General features: G+C 42.0%; 1 long non-coding RNA gene across 1 annotated transcript in view; it reads left to right on the top strand.

Annotated features, from left to right (window-relative positions):
• LOC309348956 overlaps positions 1 to 23,070 on the top strand; it is a 145,214-nt gene that overhangs the window by 100,159 nt on the left and 21,985 nt on the right. The window contains exon 2 of the long non-coding RNA XR_014159595.1: positions 10,885 to 10,935. This is a non-coding gene — a long non-coding RNA (uncharacterized lncRNA). The remainder of the gene's footprint in view (positions 1 to 10,884; positions 10,936 to 23,070) is intronic.

Here is a 23,070-nt window from a genome sequence, read left to right as displayed (position 1 = left end):
ATGTATTTTGTGTTTTTATATTGTGATTTTATGTTGTAAACTGCCCTGAGACCTGTGGATATAGGGCAGGAGGCTACTACTACTACTAATAGCTACAGTGTTAAGAAAGAATTGGAGTGGAGTGGATGAAGCTCTCACAAGAGACAGTGGTGGCCAACAACTTGGATGGCTTTAAAAGAGGATTAGATAAATTAATGGAGGAGAAGGCGATCAGTGGTTACTAACCATGATGGTTACTAACCTTCTACCTCCACTGTTGCAGTACGCCTCTGAATGTCAGTTGCTGGGAACCACAACTGCTGTTTGCTCAGGTCCTGCTTTTGGGATTCCCATGGACATATACTGGCTTTACAGAGTTCTCAGTTGTGCTTAGAACCCTGACGGTCCAGGGTTCCAAACTGGGCTTAGAACTCTGATCTTCCAGAGTTCTAAATTGTGTAGGCAGCTTACACAAGTAGAGTATTAGTATTAGTAGTACAGTGGGACCTTGGTTTAAGAACAGCTTAGTTTATGAACAACTTGGATTAAGAACGCTGCAAACCCAGAAGTAGGTGTTTTGGTTTGTGAACCTTGCCTTGGAATAAGAACATGTTCCGCTTCCTGTTGGGCGTGTTCCATTTGTAAACTGAGTCCCCCACTGCTATGGGAAAGCACGCCTTGGTTTAAGAACATTTTGGTTTAAGAACTGACTTCCGGAACAGATTAAGTTTGTAAACCAAGGTACCACTGTAGTAGTAGTATACTAGCCTGTACCTGCAGGTCTCAGGGCTGTTACAACATAACATCACAATACAAAAACACAAAATACATAATAATAATAATAATAATAATAATAATAATAATAATAATAATACAACAACGCAATAATCGCCTCAATCCCCAGCATTTTAAAAGGGCTTGGATGACAATCGGACAAAGGCCTGGTTAAAGAGGAACATTTTTCCCTGGTGCCTACAAGTGTATAATGAAGGCACCAGGTGAACCTTCCTGGGGAGCCACCACAGAAAAGGCCCATTCTCGTGTTGTCGCTCTCCAGACCCCTCTCATGGTGGAGGCACATGAAGAAGGGCCTCAGAAGATGATCTCAGCATCCGGGGAGGTTCATTTGGAAAGTGGCAGTCCTTGGTATTGTGGTGCTGAGTTCTTTAAGGCTTTGTAGAGTAGGCATCCTGTTGCAGATTTTCATCTCCCAATGTCCAGATAGCTGAAGGAAGGTTGGCAATAATGCTAGGGAACAAACCGTACTCTCACCCTTGCACAATGTTAATCACATGGGAAGAAGTATTCCTGAGCCGGGCAATCTTGACCAGAGTATGCGCACACAACCCTTGCCTCTTGAGTCTGTTAATCTATTTTATTTTTTAAAAAACATCTTTATTACATTTTCAACATTTACAAAACAAACATACAGAAACTGAATAGTAATAAAATAAAAAAAATGAAAAAGAACAAAAAGGAAAGAAAGAAAGAAAGAAAGAAAGAAAGAAAAGAAAGAAAGAAAGAAAGAAAATATTTGTCAAGTATAACATTTTTTAAGGAGTACAAACCATAACTTGAATACAGTGGTACCTCGGGTTATGTACTTAATTCATTCCGGAGGTCCGTTCTTAACCAGAAACTGTTCTTAACCTGAAGCACCACTTTAGCTAATGGGGCCTCCTGCTGCCGCCGTGCCACCAGAGCACGATTTCTGTTCTCATCCTGAAGCAAAGTTCTTAACCTGAAGCACTATTTCTGGGTTAGCGGAGTGTGTAACCTGAAGCGTATGTAATCTGAAGCGTATGTAACCTGAGGTACCACTGTATTCTATACACAAATTTCCTAGAAAGAAGGTACCTTAATAATAATTCTTTTTCCAATCCCCCCCCCCCCAATTTCCGTACAGCAACTTCCTTTCTTTTTCATTTTACTGGTTTGAGTCCCTTATAAATTTGTTGACTTCCTTCTATCTCTTTGCGGGTCTGATAAATCTAACAAGGAAGGAAAACTCCTCCATCAGCCACTGTCACTGATTGTTATTTGCTATCGTACTTTTTCCACCCTTCTGATACGGTATCAGCCTACTAGGAAGAGTGGTAATGAGTTACCACTACATGCCATTGCCGGGCTAATAAGCAAAGAGAGGTAATTTGGCAAGTTGTCGAGACAACAGCTGTTACTAACTTACAATGGTCCCACTAAGGGAACGTAACAAACATAGATTGCCTCTGCTGGTTTTCTGCCAGGAGCTTTGGGGTCAAATTAATGAATGCCCCACTCGATTCCCATCAGTAAATCTCTTATGCTCCCCAATTAAGTGGCCCTTTGTGTTTCCCCAGCAATAAGACTTGGTTGCTGACACGCTTTAGCATATATTTTAATAGCATATTGTGTAGATCACAAGCCCCCACATTCTTCCTCTTTAGTAATGAATAATAAAAAGGAGGCAATTTCAGAAAGGCTTTCCTGCTACACTCTCATCAAGTGCTGTCATTAATATTGTCCTCGCAGAGAGAAGAATAAAAATGGCTATTATGCAAAGTGAGTAGCAGGATTACTTACTCTAGTGAGTTATTACTTCAACAACCTAAAGACGTGTCCTATAGGTTCTATAAAAATACCATGACCCCAAAATGTACCTGAAAGGCAGGTTTTGCGGTGGTTAACAAAATGCTTTCCTATTCAGTTACACACTAACAGCCAAAAGATATATTCCACGGGAGATAAAACCAGCCTAGCAGAACATGAGGTATAAAATTTAAATGAGGGTCATGCAACAAATGTAGCCATCGTCAGGAAAAGCTAATGCAACATCATTTGCCTGGTAGTAAGTACAGCACAGGAGCTAAACGTAATGGAAGAAATGGGCTTAAACATTTAAAGGGGCTCAAAACTGCAAAATGCCATTTCGGATTTCAGCAGGGTCAGGGGAGAGATTCTCCACAACATCAAAAGGCTCATGGCTATATTCAAGATGAAATGAAATTACCCACTCTCTTTGTTTTGACTATATATATATTTGTTCTTAAGGACAGTAACATTATGAACACGGTCAAATAATCTTCCTTTCTTTTATAGAAAAGGGGTATCTGCCTTTGTGGTGCATACCTACTACCTGGGCCCAGTCACCTTTGTTTGGAGCAATAATCTGCAGGAGATGGGATGGTGGGGTGGCGACACTCACCTGACCTCCTGATAACAGAGTCGCTGCTGCTTACAGGGGAGGAGAAGGGGAGGTCAGCAAGGCAGTGGGGGGTCAACATGATGCAAAAGAACTGGCAGAGCCAATCCGGTGCGCCTGCTGGTGACCCCACCAGGCAGCAGAGGCTCAGCTGCCAGGAAGTCAGGTGACCACTGCTGCCCACTGTGCTGTCCACAACTGTCTATAGTCCCTCCATGTATATAACAAGTGCATTGGTCAGTGTGAAGAAGCACACTAACAAGGATCTTCTTATGGTCCTGACATGCTGGTCTGGTTTCTCCTATAAACAAAGGATCATTCATTGCACAGCTAATGCCAGTCTCCTCGTTGTTCACACAGCAAGCAGAGACGAATTAGGACTGTGGCTCAATTGACCTATGGAGAATTTGTGCAAACCCCAATGTGTTCTTGATTCTAGGGTGGGTTGAGGGCCCTTGCTTCCAGTGCTTGTTGCTTCACACTAAGCCTGCCCAGACATGCCCTCGAGGGACCACTTTTGTCTCCCTGCACTGTATATTGTTATTTTCTGTCTATTCTTGTTCTTCTCTGGGGAAACCTCCAGTCACTCTCAATCATTCCCCTTCCTATCAACCAAGCAGATTATTCTGAGTGTGCAGAAAACGTATGAGGGAAACTTATCACTTGTCAGGCGGCGTACTCCAGGGAAGCCAGCTCTTTGGGGTGAGGCACGACCAGTTCTTCATAAGTGAAGAAAGAAAAGTACGATCTCCTACCTAACTGCTTTCAATACAGTGAATCTGAAAGGAAGGGGGGAAATAAGGGTGAGAAAGGTGGGGCGTGGGGAGAATTGTAATCTCAGAAGAAAGTTACATGTGGTAAGAGACATGGAGAGGGGTGGAGAGGTGAGAAATAATTTCATTCAGTCCTGTTTTTAAAGTGCCCGAATTATGGGTTTGATTGGCATTGATATGAGTGTCCCAGGATTTCAGGTGGTTCTAGAGTGGATTTAAGACATAGATGGCAAAAGGTGTCTCTTTCTCCATCCTGGTGCCCTGCAGGTACTTCTGGACTCCAATTCCCATCAGCCCCAGCCAGCATAGCCAATGGTCAGGGATGATGGGAGTTGTAATCCAATGAAATATGGAGGCCCCTAGGTTGGGGGGAGGGAGGCTGCTGTAAAGAAATCAACCAAATGTTTTGGTGTAGCCCAGCTGGGATCATCTTCAGTTGGGGGGGTCTGAGTATCAGAATGCAGCCCAACCTAGAGGTAAATCACAACAGTGGCAAGACCCCTATACAAATATATGGTAACAAAAGATAATTGAGAACTGGGTCCGTAAAATGCATGCATGGGCTCAAGATGGGTCCTGGGTCTTAAGAGGTTGCAGAAGGTGACTCTAGCAAGGTGTTCACTGTGCAGTGAAAGTATTGCAGACAAGGAGCTTCACAATAAAAGTTATTCCATTTTTTCTCAAGGTCTTCACAATTCCTAATTCCACCAATTTGACTTCTTGCTTTGCATGCAGTGCATTTCTTAACCCCTTCATTTAAAACACACATTGATGTTCAAAACCACTGCAGAAAATCAAAGTACACATTTAGGATTATTTAGTTATTATTTAAAACATTAAGAGTATTGAACCATAAATTGTCAGATTAAGACAATCACTAGCAAAATTAAGGTAACCTCTCCCTCACCCCCTGTGAATGTAGATGTGTTGTGGGTTATATGGACCAAAGGAAATCTGGGTGCAGATTGGGAAGATCAAGCATGTATTTCAAAAACCATGCAAAGTTTTCATCTGGGAAATCTGACCTTGTATATTCAAAACCGAAACTCTGCACAACTGCCTCCAAAGAAGATTTAATTCGTTTCTTCCTCACTTAAAAGGTTATCTCATATTTTCTTAAAGGCTTGCATTGTGAAAACAGGTTTGTGCAGGAGTTCTCCTTTTCCATTTTCCATGTAACACGTTCTCATTAGTGAAGCTTTGTTGTGGTAGGAGATCAGATCAAACCAATCCTTTGCAAAAGATGAATTATTTCTATCAATACTTTGTCCCATTTTGCTCTGGATACATGAAATGTTTCTCAGCAGAAATTATGTGTTGGGCATGCCTGGTCCTGTTGCGCTCATCTGTGTATTTGATTATAGCTTCTTTAGAAAATATCTCAGCCTGGAAACAACTTTGTGTTTATTATAGTCATTTTTGTTTATTGAAAAGAGATTTTCACACCCTGTTGTCAGTGTGTGGCAGGAGAGTCAAACATTAAAGCTGATAATAGGATTTATGGAAAAGTTATTTAGTCTTGGCAGACTGTTTTAAAACCAAGTCAGTCCAATATTCTTTATCCTTAGTTCTGGGTTGATGAGTTACACAATTCATATACAGCTTGTCATTGCTGGCCTGCATTTGTATGCCTAATCAGTCAACCGGCTTGGCTAGTAGCTCATGGTGATCTTTTCAAAATGAGTGTTCAGAGTAAGGAAAACAAAGAAGAATGATTTGCAGGGATTTTCACAGGCTCACCAAAAACCTGACTTTCATCTGCATCACTTAGAAATAGCCTGGAATGGCAAAGTTTCACAAAATGAAGTATTATGTTTATGTGGATTTAGGTACAAGATAAATAAGAAAGATGAAAGATAAAGCTGGAGAGAGATAAGGAGAAGTTCAATAAGATGGAGAAGGAGAAGAGAACCAGCCAATAATAAGAATAACTATCTGCCAGGGCAGGATGCTGGGGGGGGGGGTGTTGTTTCTTTTCTTTTTTTAGGAAGTTGATGCAATAACAAAGAAAGGTGCACAGACTTTGGAAGGTTAAGGGTAAGAAAAAGTACCATTTTGACCTAGAGAACTCAGGTAATGAAGGAATAAAATACCATTTCCTGAACCTCTTATATTGGAACCATATTGACACCTATAAGAGTGCAATACAGTGGTATCTCGGGTCACATACGCTTCAGGATAAGAACAGAAATCGGGTTCTGGCAGCGCGGCGGCAGCAGGAGGCCCCATTAGCTAAAGTAGTGCCCACCTGTCAATCACCTGGTGGCATAATGACCTCAGGTGACAACAATGCCTTTGAAATGCATCTTTAGTGGAAACGGACTGGGAATGCATTTGCAAAGGCTGTGTCTCAGTGCTCACCAACGGACAGATGTCACCTTTCAAAGCACATTTTGAAGCAGTTTCACAAGAATCTGATGGGCATTGCTCGGGCCAACAGAAACTGATCTTGGCTGTTGGGCACCATTGAAGTGCATTTCCAAGTGGTTTTAATAGAACCAGTGATGGGCACTATATGACGTTTCCTTTGAAATGCTTTTCCAAGTGGTTTCTCATTTCAAAAACACTTCAAATTGAAGGCCGCACCTCTACCTGCCTCCCATCTACCCTCACATATGACATCAGGAGTGGGGCAGGTAGGTACGGTTTGGGGGAAATGGCTTCATGGTCAAATTTGGACCCCTGCCAGGCCTCATTAGAGCCTATACTTTGTGCGTCTGGAGCTGACTCAAAGGGAAGTTGCTAGGCCTCATGAACTTGGATTTCTTTTGATGCCTAGGCCCTTATACTCGCAAGCCAACCCTGAATGCCAGCATAGAGCTGTGTTTGTAAACAGCTATACCCAAGAATATGCATCTTCTTAAAAAACTTACCTCTCTCTCTCTTTTAGCCATGATTAGGAGGACAAATCTGATGCATTTTCCTCCTGTGTTCTGCTTTGTAACTGCTGTATGGTCCGTTAGACTGTTATGCTCAAAATTATTATATCTATTGACCTTAACTAGCTAGGTTTCTCTCTCAGGTTGCTGGGGTTAATTAGAGTTCTGTTTGCTGAGCTGTAAATAATGCCTGCTGTTCAGAGAGTTCTTTCCCTGTAAAATGGATGAACATTTCAGCATGTTAATGTCTTTTGATTATGAAGATGTTGCTGTGGATTAGCAGGGAGGCAGAAAGAACAGCAGGGCCACGCTCGCCACAGGTGTGTGACTCCATTGCAGTCAACAGCAGTGAACTGGGAATGAACTGCAACTTCAGATAGATTGGCCCAGAAAGGAAAATATACTCAGTAACGTGTTTATTTCAGTAACATGGCAATAAAACGAAAGGACTTCAGAGGTGGGGACACAACATGAGTTGTAATGTACAGAGCCCTAGCACTAAACTGAAAGCTTGTGCTGTTTTATTTAAGAGCATAAATGGTTGTTGCAGTCTAGAGATAAACAACTACCTGACATTCAGAAGACATCTTACAGCAGCCCTGTTCAGGGAAGTTTTTAATGTGTGACATCTTAGTTTATTTTTGGTCTTTGTGGAAGCCGCCCAGAGTGGCTGGGGAAACCCAGCCAGATGGGTGGGGTACAAATAATAAATTATTATTATTATTATTATTATTATTATTATTATTATTATTATACCTGTGCCACTGCCAAATCCTTCATAGCTGTAGGTTTGAAAAGTGTGATGAGCAAAACAATCCAAAGTATAGGAAGGCAGTGCAATTTATGCCAGAATAAATTATGCCGTTCAAATGGGTGGGTTACAAGTAATCAGTTATTATCATTATTATTCCTATTCCAAACTCCAGATGGGCAGGGTATAAATAATAACTTCTTCTTCTTCTTCTTCTTCTTCTTCTTCTTCTTCTTCTTCTTCTTCTTCTTCTTCAGGACTAGGCTTTGTGCCAGCTTAGCTGGCCCAAGCCTGGCAGAAGGAAAACAAGCCTTTAAAATAGGTGTTTGACATACAGCACCCCTGTTTTCCAGAGTAAACACAGTGTTGAGACATGTAACCAAACTTAATGGAGTCTGGAAAAGGAGTAAGTCTCCCCTTCCATGCCATGCCCACCTCACACACCTGGAACAACTCATTTCTGCCCACCGCCTTAATAAACCTTAATGCAAGCGGCTGGACCATTGGACAACGCTGCCTAATTTATTCTGTGGAGACAACATGGCAGGGGGTGAAATTTTTAATTAATGGTGGGATGGACAGAAGAGGGAAGTGGGAGCTGTAGTTAGCAACTGAAGGGCATCTTGCATGGAGGAATATTAGTTATTTCCTGAAACGGCACACTTGTCATATCAAGGCCAGCAGATGACCAAAGATCATGTGTCTGACTGGCTTTATTAAATTGCTGCTGGTCTGCTAAGGATGTGAAATTTCCTGCTCAGTGGAAACGAAAGCCAGTTCCCCCATCTTTTACTGTGATCAGTACAGCCAATTTTTGATCTACTGCTGTTTCATAATTACCACGAATGCTTTGTGAGTCTTCCATTGTCTGCTGGAAATTAAGCAGTTTGTGTCTGCGACGCTAACAATGTAATACAGGTGTAATGAGAAATGTGTTCAAAACAGAGGCTGTGGATAACACTTTCTTATAGGCTGTGAGTTCTGGAATAGCAGTGTTTCACTGAGAAGGAACTAAGAGAGCCCTAGTTTGGTGCAATACTTGGAGTGTTAAACTACGACTTGGGAGACCAGGGTTCAAATCCCCACTCAACCTTGAAACTGAGTCACAGCCCCTCAGTCTAACCTACCTCAGAGAGTTGATGTGAGGATGAACTGTTGAGGGTGGAGGGAGAATACGAAAACCTAAATATCCCAGTGTTGCCCAGGCACCCCAAACTCGGCCCTCCATATGTTTTGGGACTACAACTCCCATCATCCCTAGCTAACAGTACCAGTGGTCAAGGATGATGGAAATTGTAGTTCCAAAACATCTGGAGGGCCGAGTTTGGGGATGCCTGCTCTATACAGACGTTACTGCCACTGTGCAAGTTTCAAACGGGGGGGAGAGAGATTCCCTATAACATGGGTCGAACGCCGTGTGATTATGTATACAGAAAACATAATATGCTTAGAACTTTCACAAAGTAAATAAATACAGCCATTTTCAATAACATGTGACATTTCTCAGATTTGTTGGCATGTCTGTGATCATGCAGTGACAACCACCTGACCCTTTGACTCAAAACACATTTCCTTGGTTTTACAGCAGGTACAGTTCCCTGATTTTCCTGCTAGCTACAAAGGAGTATTGAAAGCTAAGGCACATGGGCTTCAATGGTTCATCCTAATACAGTTTACTTGGCATTCAAGTTCCACTGAAATCACAATGCCCTTCTTCAAAATAAATGCCTGGGTGTGGTGTTAACTGTACATAAGAGTGTGATCTGTGGCCAAAGCTGTCATGCAGCCTTTTCTGCAAAACCGCATTTAACTTTTTGAGTTTAATTAGTTTGTCAGATTTTTCACTTTGTGGTGGTGTATATACAGTTTTTGTCTGTAACGCTTTACTGTTCTTTATCACCATTTCCTAAAAAGTGCAGGTTAGTTGCTTTCCTTTTCAGAACCAGTGACAGGCCATTCATTGTGTGACACCAATTTTTCAATGAGAAATGTTCCTTCTTCTGTTCATGCTGTTCAAAGTGCTTTGGAGGGCATTGGAGACATCTGTGAAGTGGCTTGTGGGACTCTTTTCTAATGAGCAGCTTCCCTTCTCTTTCTCTTTTTCTTCTCCCTCCCCCCCTTCCTTTGCCAGTTCTTTGGTGTCATAGAACAGGAGTTGCTAATTACAAGTGTATCCCTGTGTCAGATATGTGATCTTCCCAGAGTTGTCATGTCGTCTGTGGCTTGTCTGAGAGCGGCTCTTAAAGGATGTGGAGCTTTGATTGTTGGCTTCAAGCGCTTCTTGTTTTCGTTATACATAGGCATGAGTGACAGACATTAGCATTTATTTTAAAGAAAAAGAAAACACAACCCCTGTTTGAATTAATTATCTATTTTACATAGGCCAGGTCCAAAAACCTTGTGAACCTGCCAAACTAGCATACACAGCCTACCAACCATGCCGTGTGGCTTTTTAGGGGCTTGGCAGCATGCTTGTCCCGTATGGGTAGCAAAACCAGTGGTCTTTATTCCCTCCAGGTCCTTGGCAGGCCACTAGACATGGTGGATGGGATAGTGTTTCATGTGTTGGTCAGAACCTCATTTGCACAGGCCTTATGCAACCGTTACATTCATCTGTTGTGTAATTTGCAAGGGGAAAGGCCAAAGCAGCTACAAAACAAATGGTAACAGTTATTGCATGGAAGAGAAAAAGTAGCACTTTGGTCCTGTACAACAGGGCTGATGGATCTGAAGAGCAGAAGTTTGCAGTGTTCCTTCCCGTCGTGGCATGGGACTTTTACCTCCCCATCTAACCAGGGAGGGAACAAGGGAGGAAATGTTGCCCTTCCTCTCTCTGGACAATCCATTTTAGCAACCCCAGTTTGGCTGCTGTCACAGATTCTGGCACCAGTGGTGGTCCAGGAGAAAAGGTAATCAACATTGTGCCCTCCAGGTGGTGTTGAACTCCATCTCCCATCAGTCCTAGCCAACATGGCCAATGGCCAGGGATGATGATAATTGTAGCCTAACAACATCCAAAGGATGCCATGTTGGTTTGTGCGACTGCAGCCAAAGTGGCAAAGTGAGATTGACTAGAGTAAGACATTCTACTCCTCAATAATGTATCCTCTTACTAACATTAATTCACCTTATTGGTCTCTTACAACAAGGAAATATATTTTCAGGACTACAAAGCTGACCTCGTGCTGAGCGCAAATGAATGCACGCTTTATTTCTCAGCTCCAAATCTGATCAATAGATTCATCCTATATGTACAAAAGACATTTATTGGACTCAATTTAATTATGACTAATTGTGTTTTTGTTTTTTGTTTGCTTTTAGATTTCTCAAGACCGGGATGGTGGTGTGATGTTCTGCTCAGCACTTGGCATGGTATGTTTAAATGGTGTAAGATACATCTAAAAGTCTGGACATTTTCCTATTAAGGTTGCTAAAAGTTATTTCAAAACTTGGTGTGGCTGACGTCTCGTTCCTTACCCCTCTGCGATGTCAGCTTAGTGCAATATTTTGCTAATTGGTCTCCTTTATCTGTCTTCAAAGGCTTAAGTCCCGAAAAACTGATAACAATGTACCTTTCTCAAGGGCATGTTTGTGTGGTTTCTAGGAAGAGGAATTCCTGAGTTTATCACCAATTAGTTCATCAAACACCAGTCAGAACCTGCTAGGCACCTAGGGAAAAGGGGGTGTTAATTGAAATAGCCTGTAATTACCCTAATTCAGAAGTGAGATGTTCCCCATCAGCTTAAGCTTTTCGTTCCTGCTTTGTTCTGCACCTGTGTGAGTTCCCTTCTGCTGCTTTCTTCTAGCTACTTAAAGCTGGAGTGGAGTGAGGTGTCTTTTAATTTTATCTACTGAAGTTAAATAGCCAGTGGGGGCGGGGGATAAATACTTTGGTAACTTTGCAATATTTCCACTGTCACAAGTGTGGCTTGTATCTCAGTAATTCATACTCAGTGTAGGCCCACTGAAATGTGGTCACTTGTCCAATAATAAAGTTACATTGTGCCCCACACAAAGAGGCAAGACATGGGTAAATTGGGGCAATGACTCCATTGGATGCTATACAAGAACTATGAAGAAAGCCTACTGTACGGAAACTACCTACCTGGGTCAGTTGACCCAGTTTTTAATACAGGCCACGTTTGGAGCTGGTGAGGGAACTTTAGCCCCATATCTTCAGGAGTGTAGGGTAGGTGGGTAAAGAGGGCTCCTACCCCAGCACTCCTGGCCCCATAGCCCTAAGGAGTGGTTCTCAGGAATCAACATAAAGGTGCCTCGGAGTACTGCACAATGAACATGGTCTTACTGATTCCACTATTCCACTAATAGCCACAGCCATGTGGGCACCTCCAAAGTCAAAAGAACCAATTGCTAAGCTCCACATGTAGGATAGAGTTGGCAAAATGATGAAGGCCATGGGCATAAGAGACAAGCCAACAAGCCACTTTGTTGTTGTTTAGTCATTTAGTCATGTCCGACTCTTTGTGACCCCCTGGACCAGAGCACACCAGGCACTCCCGTCTTCCACTGCCTGCCGCAGTTTGGTCAAACTCATGCTGGTAGCTTCGAGAACACTATCCAATCATCTTGTCCTCTGTCTTTCCCAACATCAGGGTCTTTTCCAGGGAGTCTTCTCTTCTCATGAGGTGGCCAAAGTATTGGAGCCTCAGCTTCACGACCTGTCCTTCCAGTGAGCACTCAGGACTGATTTCCTTAAGAATGGAGAGGTTTGATCTTCTTGCAGTCCATGGGACTCTCAAGAGTCTCCTCCAGCACCATAATTCAAAAGCATCAATTCTTCGGCGATCAGCCTTCCTTATAGTCCAGCTCTCACTTCCATACATCACTACTGGGAAAACCATAGCTTTAACTATACGTACCTTTGTTGGCAAGGTGATGTCTCTGCTTTTTAAGATGCTGTCTAGGTTAGTCATTGCTTTTCTCCCAAGAAGCAGGTGTCTTTTAATTTTGTGACTGCTGTCACCATCTGCAGTGATCATGGAGCCCAAGAAATTAAAATCACTCACTGCCTCCATTTCTTCCCCTTCTATTTGCCAGGAGGTGATGGGCCCAGTGGCCATGATCTTCGTTTTTTTTGATGTTGAGCTTCAGACCATATTTTGCGCTCTCCTCTTTCACCCTCATTAAAAGGTTCTTTAATTCCTCCTCACTTTCTGCCATCAAGGTTGTGTCATCTGCATATCTGAGGTTGTTGATATTACTTCTGGCAATCTTAATTCCGGCTTGGGATTCATCCAGCCCAGCCTTTCAAACCACTACTTGGTCACAAAGTGGGCAGAATACTGCCACCTATAGGGTGGGTGCTGCATTGCACTTCTAAAGCCAGGCCAGATCTCACACTTTTTGTGGACGCATGCACAGTCTCTCATGCCTTGCCAGGCTCTGGGACCAGGTGGAAAGCCACCCCCTGTCCAGGTATGCTTCTGTGACACTGAACTATAGGACTGGGCTTTTGTTTTCATTTGCATGTTGTAATGGTGCTATTAGCATTCTAAACCTAATTTCTGTTAAGTTTTGCCATCAGTCATTCTTTTGCTTAGTGGTCTTATAGGACAAACATTTTAATTTAAACCCTATGTTGTTGGTTCTCGCCGGTATTTTAGTTTAATAAGCTATAACGGGTCTCCAAACTGGGATGCTCGGTAATTGCTCTGGGTTTACGTGGCATCCATTGTTCTCTTAGCTGTGCTGCTCTTTCATCTGAGAATGATAGATTTCTTTAAATAAATGGAAAAGCATGCCTTGCAACACACACGTTCCCCGAGCTGCTTCTCTTTCCTCAGAGGAAATTATTCATCCCTCGCCACAGGTGGAAGAGCAGCTGGGGAGGTGATTTTGAGAAGGAAAGGGTTACGCAGCTTTCCCTCCTCCCTTCTGCTCCAGATCACCACCTCCCGTACACTTTTCCTTTAAAAAAATAAGATGAAAAGACATCGTTTGCACACCATCTAGCCCCACAATTACTGTATGGTGGATAACTGGGATGTTCATACTTGAATTTGTCCTGCTTGCTAATGTGGCCAAGAAAAGTGTTGTCTGAAAGCTAAATGCTAAGGAAAAGTGGCAATTAAATGTACATCACTGCAATGTCCCTAACAGTATTGCCCAACATACCTTGAAAGCATGTGTGCTATGTTGCAGGTGGCAATGCACACATGTGCACTTCATGGACTTTTGTTCTTCTGGGTAGCCTGTGAATTAGCAGGAGTGTAAGGATGTGCACAGATGCTAGGAGAGGATATATTTATTAGATATTATCCTTCCTTCCTTCCTCATGTTTGTGAGTTCAGCAGAGTGCATCACTTTGCAGCTTAAAAGGAAGCTTAGATAGGCTAGTTTGGACCTTTTAGTTTAAGTAATCCAGGATACTTTAAGGCAGGCTGGATTCTCCTGGTATTTCCCCCTTTTCTCCCCCTTAAAACAATATTCACACAGTCTTGTAAAAGGCAAAAAGTAACATTTACTCAGTTTCTTTTGCAGAGTCATAGATTCAGCAGCTTTGTTCAGGCAGACTTAAAATGGTAATTCATGCTTAAGTCTAGTTTAAGGTGGGGTCTGAGCAATGGAGCTCAGACATGCAGATAGTTCTTACATTTCTGGCTTTGTGATGAGAAAAAGAGTTGAGAGTGAAGTGAGGTAAAAGAGGGGCGTGCCCAGGCAGTTAAGGAGACTATAAATGGCTATGGGCTCCCCCCTGTCAGGGCACAGTGGGTGTTTCTCTCAGAGTTCTCTCTAGCAAACTAACAGGAAAACTTTGTGAGCTTCAGCTCTTATCATGTGCCAATCTAGCAAACATGCATTGTTGGTTTGACCGCATTGTAAATATCCCGCTGTGGCTCATTAGTAAGCCATCTGCTCTAGGATATGGTAGTCATATTTGAAGGGCTGTCAGTCCTCTCTTTGAATGTGTCCTCTCTCTAACAGCTGTCCAGTCCAAGATAAGGAACCATAACAAACCTGTGGGGAAAATCTATTGGAAACTTCATTGGACTACTTTTGTTAACAGATTCAGGAAATCTCTTAATGCTCACAGAAACGAATAATATATAGAAGGTACAAACGGAAACACTTTGCAAGGGAGAGGAGTAAGCCAGAACTTCTGAATTTATTCTTACCAGCCTTTTCTGACATTCAAAGTCTTTCTGAATGAAAAATGAAGATGTCTACTTGATTGTCCCAAATCTTTGCAGCATACGTGTTGAGACTGAACTCTGCATTACTTCATGGGCAGCTCTCACATTTTGGTTTTCAGGTGCAACTGTGAAGGCAACGTCACTAGCAAGTCTTATCCTAGATAAAACAAGTATATTCTGAACAAAAGGGAGACAAAAGGAAGGGTTTCCTTAGCAACAGGAACTGTAGAATAGATCTCACATAGCTACATAGGTTTAAAGTTCACATTTGTTCTTATCCAGTTCTGAGGATAAGCATGAACCTAGACATAAAAAATGTTATAATTATTTTCTCCAAAATACTTGCCCTACCTATGACATGAACTTTTAAAAATATATCCAGGTGACTAACATTTTTTGGCCTAAGGACCACATTCACCCTTAGCTAACCCACTTGGACCCATGTGCCACGGATGGATGTAATTATCTCACACACTTATGAACACACGAGCACAGACAGCACCCTATCTGCTGAACCATGCAGTCCAATCAGTTTCCTTACAGGAGCAATAGCCCTCTTTAAGTGTGTATGGACACAGAGATAAAATCGTTAAAACGTAATATACAAAATTCGTCGCAATGCTAGCTGCACACAAATAAAACACTGTGGCTTAAAGACCTTCAGTTAATTTCTGCAGAGCTGTTTCTGTGATATCAAAACTTTATGTTTAATAGTACAGAGAGTTCCCACATTTAACTTTCTGGAGTCAAACCTCTGTGGAGTTTTTCATCCCTCTGAACCAGACAGGTGGTAATTTTGTTAAGAAATATTAATGTTATTCAGACACACACACACTTTAGATTTTAAAATAAAGAGAATTATTTAAATAAGGATTAAATTTCCTCACAATCCATCATGATACTGAAGAAGACAATAGGCAATTTTAGGAAATATAATCAGAATTATAATATTAAGAATTAATATGTCAGATCCATCTTTCTTGCTGAGCTTTCTGGTGAACCACATCTTCCTAAAAAGTACATTACAGTAATGCAAAGTGTGCAATGATTGCATTAGATGGACAAATTTGTCAACTTCAGTTTCTCATTTTTACTAATTTTGCCACATTGCCACATCAGTTTGCAATTCCTTTTAAAACCATCATAAATAGTCACCAACATTTTAACATGCATTTTTCAAAATATACACACTTTGTATGCAATATTTGCTTAGTAGGCTCTACTTTGCAAGCATTTTCCCCCAGTGTAATGTATTTTTGTATGTTATTTTCACAAGTACATGCACTGTTATGCATGCTTTCCTCTAATATACAGTTGTTTGTTGGACAACTGTATCACAAAATTCAGAGGACTTAAAATTTCAAAGGATAGCAGCCTTTTGGGTCACAGACTGTACTGGGAAGGGTGAGTCAAACCAATTTTCTGCCTCATCCATAGCTGACTCCTTTCAGCTATGTATATGTTTGGAGAGGAACCTCAATATATGTAAAATGAATCCCCAACTACATGTAAAGACATAAGTTAAAAATAGCTAAATGACTAAAAATAAAAGAAAGAGAACACCGAAAGAGGGGGGGGGGCATAAAAGAAAGAGAATACCGAAAGGGGGGGGGGGGCAAAATCAATCCAAACATTTGGTTGTCTACAAGCAGAAGAGGTTGATGACAGTGATTTTCAAAACCAACAAAATTAGTCAAACCTCAAAGTGATGCTAAAAACCCTTTTCTAGGAAGTTTGCTATGCCTGGCAAGTGTAATAAGAACCAATGGTCATTTCACATCTAGTTTTGAAATGGCATCTTAAATTAATTCGCTCAGGGAACAAATTAAAGCCTGTTCAATGCAGTGACTATTCTATATGTACCAGTCCTCAGCAGAGAACACGAGGCGGCTAGGATCTAGAAACGCACAGTCTGTTCCACGCACATGGAATTATGAGCATTTCCCCAGAGTTACCTTTCATAATAAAGAGCTTTGCCAAGACTCTGCATCATCTTTAAATCCCATGGATTTCAGGGGCTCCTGCATGGGCTTTGTTTCTATGGAATGAAGGTCACTAGAGGCTGATGGCATTTCTAGGACATTAAGTTTTATTTACAGATATATACAGGCCGAGCTTAAGAATGGAGTTCACAGCATTGCAGCGCCAAAAGATCCTGCTCCTTATGTTTTGAAGAAGGCCCTCAGTGCCACAAAGCACTGAATTGTCACAGAGAGCAAAATCAGGCCTCTGTGCCTCCTTCAAACCCAGCTGCAGGACTTCGAGTCTATTGTCGTCTTTCACGCACGTACACATTTTGGTGGCATCACCTGCCGCAGAAGCAGGGTTGAGAGAGGCTAAGCCTTTATTCCTGAATGGATCTCTCCTTTGAGAAAAGTCCACCCATTGAGAAATGTTTCCTTACAGAAGCAGGATAGTCGATCACTCTGACAGAGGCAATAAGACAGTGTCCAGCAGTCCTGACCACACTTCATTCTTAAACCAAGAATTGCACAGCTATGATTTTAAGGGACTCTTCAGATGACATCCAGACTACCCCCCCCCCCAATTTGCAACAGTACACACTTTGAGGCACCATCTCTTTGGTTTTTGTTGCTCCCTTCCTTCCTTCCCTCAGCAGGAGCATCTCTAGTTGCTGAGCACCATGGCTGCCCAACAAGATCTCATGGACCTGGGTTATGCTATTTGTGTTCAGGTCACACTTGGCCTCATGGCAGCCCCATTGAGTTCTGAGACTCTATTCGCCGGCCTGTAGCTATGATTAGCTCTTTTTGCACCCCTAACTCCACCTGCATAGTCTTTTTGCCACAACTTCCTAGGTCTAAAACAATGCAGATAAGATGAACTGCCCAATAGGCTTCCCTTATTATCTACAAAACAAGACTGAACCCAGGGCTGACAACAGATAAAGGAATTGTTGTTCTCATTAATGTCAAGGTTAAAAAAGAAGTCCGTAATTGTATTTGGATTAAGAACATTCAGAGTCCACATCAGACTTCTTTTTGCAGTGGTGTTCATTTTTTTCTGAGGGGGCAAATACTCTATGCCTTTCTTAAGCTGTATTTTTCCATCCTTCTAATATAGCCCTTTTAATACATTCCTGGTTTCTAGTTTGGAGAATGGTTTACAAGGCCATCAAAGGAGGTTGATAAATTCTCGATCCATTTATTTTCTTAATTCCTGGCAGGGTGTGCTGCAAAACTATAATTGCTGTTAATATAATGAAACAGCCACCGTTCCCCCATGCAGCTTTGCTAGTGTGATCCTTTGCATGCCATGGCTTGTAGAGCTCTCATTAGTAACTCTCAGTTTATGATACTTGAGAAATAATGTGCCGCACTTCTTGTGATGGCAATGAATACCTTGGCTAAAAAGCAAAGGAGCTGAAGAGAGTAGATGCGCTCCTGTTTGTTCTATCTGGTATCCATAGAGACAGGAAGGATTCCACAAGTGGGACAACTTCTGAAATCATTTCACAAGGTTATTTCATCACTGGGCCATCGGCAGAGCTGGGCAGCAGGCAGCAGGCTGTGGTAAGCCACAAGACATATTGGAAATTGCAGGACCAAGACCATAGTCAGGACTGAAGTCAGGGCCAAAGGACAAGCCAGGAAGCAGAATAAGAACATAAGCATCTGCTGGATCAGGTCAGTGGTCCACCTAGCTCAGCGTCCTGTTCTCATAGTGTCCAACCAGATGCCCTTGAGAAACCCTCAAGTAGGACTCCGTAGTTTCCAGCCTCTGACTGGAGACAGAGCATAGCCACCATAGCTAGTAGGACTGAGAGTAAGCTAATAGTCAGGACCAAAGGACACAGGGAAACACAAGAACTCAGGAAGAGCTTGTTGCTCAAGCAAGGCTTAACTGGAACAGGAAACTTTCTTATTACAGGCTCATCTCCCCCTCTTCCATCTTGCTCAAGCAAGGCTTAACTGGAACAGGAAACTCTCTTATCCATGGCAAAGCTATCCCTGTTCAGTCATAGCTGATGAACCCACCACAGTTGGTAATGCACAATTTAAGTCACTGTGGTTACCTGGGTCTCTAGTGATGAATTCAGGAACAGCCCCCAAATTGTGCACCTGCCCGTTCAGAGGGAGTTCAAATCCATCAAGGACATGTACACATTTCAACTCCCAGATCTGGGAACTGCCTATCTATAGGGTCTTTATCTTGTCAGGATTCAATCACAGTACATTAGCCCTCAACCAGACCCTGGTTGAGGACATGTGTGGCTTCTCTTGATTCATGTGTGTGTCACTAATATATTGGTGATGTTTTGCTCCAGATCTCCTAATGACCATCCCAAGTGACTTCATATAGAAGTTAAATAGCACTGGGGACAAAACTGTGCTGTCTGGCATCCCAGATATCAGCTGAGTGAAGAAAGCACCCAATACTATTCTCTGGAAGCAAATGAAACCGCTATGGCACATTCCCCAAAACTCACTGGAACAGTCCAGGAGGTCAGCGGTTTCAATAACTGCTAAGATATCATGGAGAATCAGTAGGGTCAGTCTCCTTAGAAAGGTCAGAATGGCCAAGACCAATTCTGTTCCAAAACTATGCCTCAACCCAGACTGAAAAAGCTCAGGAAGAGTAGGTTCATCCAAGACTGTCAGCAGCTGAACTGCCACCACATTCTTCTTGCTCAAAAAATGGTGTATAGGTGACTGTGTGTTAGGTAACATAGACCCATGAGTCGTAGGCGGGTAGGTGTGTTTTCAGGAAAGGCTGCACTATGGCTGCTTCAAGGCAGTTGGGACCACTCCTTGCATCTATCCAGTCAACCTGCAACAGCTGGTACGAAGCCAGGAAGGGAAAAGGTGGTAGGTTGGGCAACTGCAAGTGCCTTATCCACATTCTTAGGTGTCAATAACTGAGATGGATCCCACAGAATAGGACAGAATGATGCATTAGACACCTCCGTTGATACTGTATCAACAGCAGCATTCAGATCTGCATGAAGATGGGTGAATTTCTCCTTAAAATGCTTCACAAAACTCCTGCAGTGATTTTGATCCAGCCCTGGATAATATATGGATGGTGAAATAATATTTGGCTTGCTGGGTCACATCTGGCAAACCTGACTTCTACATAGAATTATAGAAGGAACCCAACGGCTGTTTAGTCCTAACACTAAAGCACTCCAGACAATTCCTTGACAATATACTGGGGGGGGGGGGGACAAACTACTGAGAAAGAGATTTGCACATGAATCAGCTAATATACATGTGCATAAATGAGCTGCAGTGCAGTCTCTAGCTCACAAATTGTTACAGAAAGGGGAATTTTGTTATAAAGCTGCTTCTTCCACGATCCACAATGGAGCATGCATATACTGGCCAGAGAGTGATCAAGAAGATGCCGTAGGCAAAAATATCCATGTTTGTGCAATGTTAAGAATCAGTGTTCTGAGCTGAACCACACACATACACTCAACACATGATGGCATAATTTTTGTTTAGTGAAGTGTCAGCCATGGATTTCTTGCAACGGGATAAATCAGGCATAGGCAAACTCAGCCCTCCAGATATTTTGGGACAACAACTCCCATCATCCCTGACCACTGGTCCTGATAGCTAGGGATAATGGGACTTGTAGTCCCAAAACATCCGGAGGGCTGACTTTGCCTATGCCTGGTATAAATTAAGAGTCTGTGTCACTAGGGGATACAATGTTCAGAACTGGATGAACACTTGCATTTTGCTATGTGGGGAAAAATGGGTAACTAACTAATAAGAAGTAAAGAAAAGAGGAAAGGAGATAAACCATAATATCTTTCAGATAGACCTGTTTGGGATTCTTTAAGGTGGATCACTGTTTCATCTGGAAAAGGAGCAGCAAAGGGTAGCCACTTTTGCTCATTTTCTCCAAGCAACAGTTCTCACTGGTTTATGTAAGAGGAAAGTTGTTAGGAGAAAGCATTAAATTTGGAAACCCTAGATCAGAACTTTCTAAACTTCCATGTTGGTGACACACTTTTTCGACATGCACCATTTCACAACATGTTAATTCAGTTCTCCTAGCAAACCAGAGGTTTAATTAACCTGTTATAAGAGATATGGACACATATCATGCGACACACCTAAACACTGCAGTCAACCTACTAACCAGTCATGACACACAGTTTGGAAAGCTCTGCCCTAGATTAAGACACACCCACACCCAAAAATGGGAGGTACTGAGAAGCCTGTGAACTTGGGATTCGGCTGGCACCTTTTGTGCCTCCCCTACTCGCGGGGAAACCCTGTTTTGGGGATCCGGAGCGACGTGGGGTGAGTGGCGCGATGCTTTGAATCGACTGCTTCTTTCACGGAGTGAAGCCGCATTGCTGCTGGACAACTGGACTTTAAACAACAACCCGTGAGTAGTACGGAAAAGTGGATCTTTAAATATCTTAATTTGACATCGAACGGGGAAGGTTCAAAACAGGAAGTCCGCCTTCCCCTTTTGTAAATAGACTGAAGCAAAGAGCTTACAAGTTAAGGTCTTGGAAAGACTTTTGTAAAGGATTAAACTTCCATTGATTGAAATTATTAGACCCCCCTTGGAAGCAGGAGAAGAGGGGGGGAATTTTGGACCGTGTATCCTGCAGGAGAGAGTGATTAGAATTAAATTGCCACTGCTCTGAACCTGGGAACGGACTGACAGTGATTGACGTTTTGGGAGAGTTCATTGACAGCGAAGAGAACGGATGTAGACAGTCGGTTGAATAAGAGAAATATATTGTTTCCATTGTCCGCTTCTGCGTTTAAAAGGGAGGAAAAGTAACTGAAAATTGAAACCAACTTTACTTTTTGAAATTTCTTTGAAAGGATTGATACAAGTGGAGACTGTTCCCCTCTAGAGGGAGCTTTTGAAACTGTTACAAGAGTGGAGCTGGGAAATCTCCAGCTGCTTGATAAGAATTGTGGGAACTAGAGACATTGGACATTTGAGAATGTCGACAGGAGAAGCCTTGGTAACTGCATTTTGCAAGATAAAATATTTGTTGGAACAGCTTCATAAAAAAATGGATGTTATGACTACTAAAACTGACATTTTGGGACCAAAAGTGAGCACCAATACAGAAATTATTCAGGATTTGGCACAGGAATCTATTTTAACAGGACAAATTGTTGAAAAGGAGAAGGAGAAAGTTGCTGTTGTTGAACCTAAAGCAATACAAGGGGGACCCTTAGTTTTACAGAGGCAAATTGAAGACTACAATTTGAGGCCCTTTATGATTGAAACTAGAAAAAGTCAGACTCCGAAGATCGGAGCCCGGCCTGGACTGGAAAAGGAAAGTTGGAAAGATCCCTCTATGCAGGGATTAACTGACTTTTGGAATATGGACTTGGGTTAGGAGGAGATTGGAGCTCGGGGGGCCTTTGGAGTTGGAGGAATTTTGAAATATGCCCTGAAATACTTTATGGATCCTAGCTTTAATTATGGAAATTTGGCTGACCTATCAAGAAGGAATAGAAGTATCGTTGGATTGGAGTTTCCCCGAGATCTGCTCTTTAGCATCAAAGAATATGAAGAAGACCTGCAGAAGGGACGTGGAAAAGAGTTAAGAGCCTCGGACATAAGATCTCCAGGTTGATGGACTGTATGGAGTGGACGGAAGTGTCTGGCAGAGTCCGAGACCGGGGAGAGAAGATGGTGGAAGAAGATTGGAAGATTTAAAGTCTATATATAGAAATATATTTAAATTAATGAGTGACAGGAAAATTTTATGGCCTTAGTAGAAATGCTATAAGGAGTTAAGCTTAAATAAGTATACTAATTTTAATGGAAATAAGATTAAAAATACAGTATGTTAAGACATTTATATGATAGAAAATGGAGAAAGATGGAAAGGAATTGCTGAAACAATTAATGGAAGTGGAATACAATGAGGGAGGTGAGAGGAGGTTGGTGATATAAGGGAATGAAAGAAAAAATATGGAAAAGGTATGATGTATGTTTTTAAATTGTTTTTGTTTTGTTTTGTTTAGTTCATTGTGTTAGATAATATGTTAAGGTTGTGTTTTGTATGGTTTACATATTGTATTGTATTGTTCTATTTTTTCTTGTTCTTCTTGTTCTTTTTTTCTCTCTTGTCTCTTTTTCCTTTTTAAAAAGTAATAAATATTATTTTTTTTAAAATGGGAGGTTCTGCCTGCCTTCTGAAGCATCAAAGCTATGCACCTTGGAAACAGGATGTTATGATGCTCAATGTTTTTATTTTAGGGATTCAGTGGGTAGGTTTATCATGGGCCCAGGATTCAACATGAAGTTGACTCCGTCATGACTCAGCAACTGAAGTTGAAAAGATAGTTTCTCCCTTATCAGATGGAATCAGGACACTGGACATCACCCAGACTTT

This window comes from Podarcis erhardii (assembly GCF_964252035.2).
Source record: "Podarcis erhardii genome assembly, chromosome: 1".
NCBI lineage: Eukaryota > Metazoa > Chordata > Lepidosauria > Squamata > Lacertidae > Podarcis > Podarcis erhardii.
This window is presented reverse-complemented; position numbering and strand designations above follow the sequence as displayed.